This window comes from Humulus lupulus, chromosome 1 (assembly GCF_963169125.1).
Source record: "Humulus lupulus chromosome 1, drHumLupu1.1, whole genome shotgun sequence".
In the NCBI taxonomy this organism is placed as follows: domain Eukaryota; kingdom Viridiplantae; phylum Streptophyta; class Magnoliopsida; order Rosales; family Cannabaceae; genus Humulus; species Humulus lupulus.
Genome location: NC_084793.1, coordinates 281,863,105 through 281,868,434, shown reverse-complemented (window position 1 = coordinate 281,868,434; position 5,330 = coordinate 281,863,105).

Sequence of the window (5,330 nt, the reverse complement as noted above, 5' to 3'; positions counted from 1 at the left end):
GTAGTGGCTTATGCCTCCAAAAAATTAAAGGATTACGAGAAGAAATACCCTACACATGATTTGGAGTTAGCTGCGGTAGTTTTTGCCTTAAGAATTTGGAAACATTATCTCTACGGGGTAAGATGTAAATTTTTTACTGATCACAAAAGTTTGAAGTACTTCTTTAGCCAGAGGGAACTTAATATGAGATAAAGAAGGTGCTTAGAATTAGTTAAAGAATATGACTGTGAAATTTTATACCACCCTGGTAAAGCTAACAAAGTACCAGATGCATTAATTAGAAAGACGTCAACAAGCTTGATGTTCCTCCAAGCCTTGTCCAAACCGCTACAAGAGGAAGTAGTAAGATCGGGTGAAGAAGTAGTAATCAGAAGATTGTCCAATCTGATGTTGCAGTTGATGCTGCTGGAGGAAATAAAAGAATGTCAAGAATCAGACCCTCACCTAACCAAAGTCAGTGCAGAAGTCAAAGAAGAAAAAGTGTATAATTTTAATGTCTCTCACTCGGGAGTATTAAAATTTAAAGGAAGGATTTGCGTACCTACAAGAGAGGACATTAAGAAAAAGATTATGAATGAAGCTCATAACACTCCATACACAGTACACCCAGGCTCAAAAAAGATGTACAGAAGTTTGAATGAACACTTTTGGTGGTCTGACATAAAGAAAGATGTAGCCCAATATGTAGCTCGGTATTTTACGTGCCAAAGGATTAAGGCAGAACATCAACGACCTAGAGGAGAAGTGCAGTCCTTGGAAATACCAGAATGGAAATGAGAGCAGATTGCAATGGACTTTGTTATAGGACTTCCACGAACAAGCAAAGGATAAGATTCAATATGGGTCAGTATTGGTCGATTGACAAAATATGTTGATTTCCTTCCGGTAAAGGTGACATACACAGAGGTCCAGTTAGCGAAAGCCTATGTGCAAGAGATAGTACGATTACATGGAATTCCAATTTCCATAGTGTCAGATAGAGATTCAAAATTTACTTCGAAATTCTGGCAAAGCTTGCAAAAGGCTATAGGGACAAGATTGAAAGTTAGTACATCTTTTCGCCCACAAATAGATGGCCAAATAGAAAGGACTATATAGACTCTTGAAGATATGCTAAGAGCATGTGTCCTGGACTTTGAAGGATCATGGAGAAAGTATTTACCGCTGATTGAATTTGCTTATAACAACAATTATCAGGAAACCATAGTGATGGCACCCTATGAAGCGTTATATGGGCGGAAATGTCGATCTCCTATACATTGGAATGAGGCGGGTGAAAGAAATTACATAAAACAACATATTGGACCAGATATTGTGATGTTGACAATGGAATTCGTTCGAAAAATTCAACAGAGGATAGCAGCAGCCCAAAGCTGACAAAAGAGCTATGCAGACAAATGAAGAAGACCATTAGAGTTCCAAGTCGGTGACAAAATATTTCTATGGATAACACCAATGAAAGGTGTTATGAGATTTAGAAAAAAAAGGAAAGTTGATCATTGGACCTTTTGAAATATTAGATTGAATTGGAAAAGTAGCCTACAAATTGGCACTGCCACCAGAGTTGTTGGATGTACATGATGTCTTCCATGTGTCTATGTTAAATGAATATATTCCTGATTCCAATCACGTGTTGCAGCATGAAGTTATCAAGGTGGACAAAGACCTTACCTATGAGCCCAAATCTTAGATTGAAAGATGTAGCCCAAATCTTAGATTGAAAGAATAAGGTCTTAAGAAATAAAGAAATACCTTTGGTCAAGGTATTGTGGAGAAGTCAGACGATAGAAGAGGATACGTGGGAGCGTGAAGATGAGATGAAAGCTAAATATCCTGAGTTATTCTAGATTTTCGAGGACGAAAATTTATAAAGAGGGAAGATTTAAACTCCCACTTTATTCAACTAATGTATTATAACAATTATGAAAATAAGAGAATATATTTTTATTCATACTTTTGAGTACAATACAATGTTAATCGAAGGCTAGAACGATTAAGTAAAGTGGAAGAATTGTTAGGAAACTTCATTCATGATCTTTATTTATTTTCATGTAGATCTAATAGTAAACAAATTAATATGAGATAACCTAGAACATGTTTTCAAAATTGAATTCAAAGAGAAATAATGATTAGAATACTTACATTATACGCAGCGGAATAAAAGAGTCATTCCTTCAGTTTCTCTAACCCTTGTATCCTTTCTGTCGTAGAGTATTACCAAGAAACTGAACCGATCTTCATTTATCTTCACAGTCTTCCAAAGTATCCTTAGAATCACCTAGACGAGAGTGGACAATTCTCAACACATGAGATAGATACAGAGAGAAGAAGAGAAAGAATAATGAGGCTTAGAAAAAGACTTATGTTTAGAGAGAATCTAAAACCTATCAGAAAACCAGTGTCTGACTTCTGTTTTGACTTCTCTCTTAACATTCACTTTATAGATTCAATTAATTAAAAAATCAATAAAATAATAGCCAATTAATATCCCTAGGAAAAATTATATTGCCTCAATGGAAATTGATAATAATATTACAACTCTATGCAATATATTACAAATAATAATGATTGATTTAAAAAGAGTTACAACTCTATAACTGAAAATTACAAATAAAAGGAGAAGGAGATGTAAGATGATAGAAATAGAAAATACAACTCTATTACAAAAGATACAAATAAACTACAAGTGTTTGAACAAAAGGAAATAAAAAGATTACAGCTCTTAAACAAATGGTACAAGTAAATAGAACAAGAAGAAATAGTAGAAAAGCAAATGGAAGAAAATAAGAACAAGAATAAAAACAATAAACTCTCACTCACACAACCAAAGTGAAGAGTGTTGGGGATCACCAACTTGAACAAGGTTTGAAACATTTGTCCAAAAGCTTATTTCCCCCTAACTCAAGCACTAAGGGATCTCTCACAGATATTGGAAAAGCTTTCTGGAATTATCAAGCCTCAAGGTGTTTCTAGCCAAGTGCTCTAATGGATAGAAATATTGTGTCCTACAAGTGAGCTATAGGCTCCTATTTATAGAGTTTAGAGACACCATTTGAATTTTAAATTCCACCAACCCCCATGGCTGTTACCAATGTTTAATTGGATTAATATGGAATTAAAAAAGAGATTTGGGAGTTATTTGGGTTTTTTGAGCCGTTCAACAAAGATTGAAAAAACTGAAAATTGGTCAGTTTTTGGCCTGTGGCCGCGGCCACCGACCAATTTCAGCACAAAATATGTGCTGTTTTTCCAAACGGTTCCAAACCCTCCCAAATGATTTTGTAACTCCCAAAACACATTATTGGTGTTAAAATCATATCTTTAACAGCCATATCACATATGACTTTATGAAATTCATCTCAATATTGTGTAACAACAAATTTACACAATAAAGGGAAATATTTGGAAGTTACAAATTTGTAACACCAAATATGTTACATTATTTGGATATATCTCATATATCTAAATATTGTAACTCTCTATTATATGTTACAATATGTGACACTTTTTGTCACATTTATTTAATCTAAAACATTATATTATAATATAATATAATATTACATTATATTATAAAATAATATAACAACTAGAATAGATAATAACGGTATGTTTACTTATCCTATCAACTGTCAATATCGGTCCTGTCTGATGCAACAAAGATATTCGATCTTATCTACTTTGCTAATGTTTTGGAAAGAGCATAACACTACAATGTGTAAGTATATCATATAGTAGATTGGCAAGTCATTGTAAATCCTGCGCAGTGACAAATCTTAGGACTAACTTATTTTGAACATATAATTATATTTATATTCCACTGTGATTACGTCACTATAAATACGATTAGCTATATGCTCGGGATTTAATAGAAGTTTATATTAAACAAATAGTCATGAAAATAAAACATGTGATCAAAGTGATTGACTATGTCAAAAAATGATTTCTATTCTTTTATTGATAATAAATGAGATTACAAAGAGATTAGGTTTTAATTAGGGCATAAAACCCTAACAAGAATAACTAATGAAAACGCAACCATAATATCCATGGGCACTTCATTAGTATAATACTCATAGAATGATGCAAAGTACAAGCAAAGAATCACTAAAGTTATGGGCAATAAAAAGAAATTCATAATTGGAGGATGAATTTATCTAGAAGGATAAAAGATGAAGAATTTGTTGCAAGTAAATGGTTGAAGGAACAAGTATTTATAGGACAACAACTAGCTGTTATGATCGTTGGTGAATAGTGATCCGATCTTTGGAAACAATAACCTGACCGTTGGGGATATAGTTGTTGTAACAGTATTCTATTGTGGGATTTTAACAACTCTAAGTTGTTAAAGTAACTAACACATGAGAAAAATTAATTTATGGATGTTAGAGAATTTTTTTTAGAAAAGTTTGTGAGTCAAAAAATGTTGAACTAAGTAAATATAAGAAGATTGTGAAGTTTTCATTTTTTGGTTACTATTCATCGGGTACTATACATGACACTATTCATAGTGGGTCCCACAGCTGGGTCCGCAGCGGCCCCACAGTAGGGTCTGCATGGGTCCCACAACAGGGTCCACCCCATGGATCCCACATGTTGATGCAGTAGTGATACAATGCACTTGTGCAGTGATGACTTCAACAAAGTTACTATGCTTGATATTTTGAATATTTTGGATATTTTATTATTTTACTATGTAGCATAGTAACCCAAGTTTTTCCTATAAATAGGATCTTCCAAAATTCATTTTGAATTACAAAACCTCATTTTCTTTCTCTCACTCTGCCTAAAAATCTTCTTAGCACTCTTTTAAAGTTCTAAATCTCTAAGATCTACGAAAAGTTTTATCGATAGTGCTAGCCTATGAAGACCTTTTACGTAAGCTCCTTCCTAAGCCTTTTAGTTCAGTTATTTAACTATTATTTATATATGGATTATTTTACTATGCCATTATAATGCTAAAAATTTATATATAGATTGTAATGACCCAAATTTCCTAATAAGGCTTAGGACCTTGATTAGGAGGCCGGGAGGGCCATAATTTATTTATTATGCCATTAAATGATTATATGCATGATTATGCGAGTTATATTATTATATGATGATAAATGCATGCATATGGGTCCACTTTTCATTATAAGGGAATTTTGGTAATTTGGCCTGTTGAGGGCATATGTGTATATTTTCATGTATGTTGGTGAATTATGAATGAGGCCACATTATAATGTGGATTTGTTCGAGCTATTCGGCATGAGACGATCTTTGAATTCAAGTTAGCGGTTTGGTCATAACGGGGTTAATTTCGGGGCTTGGGGAGAGTCTTGGGGTAATTT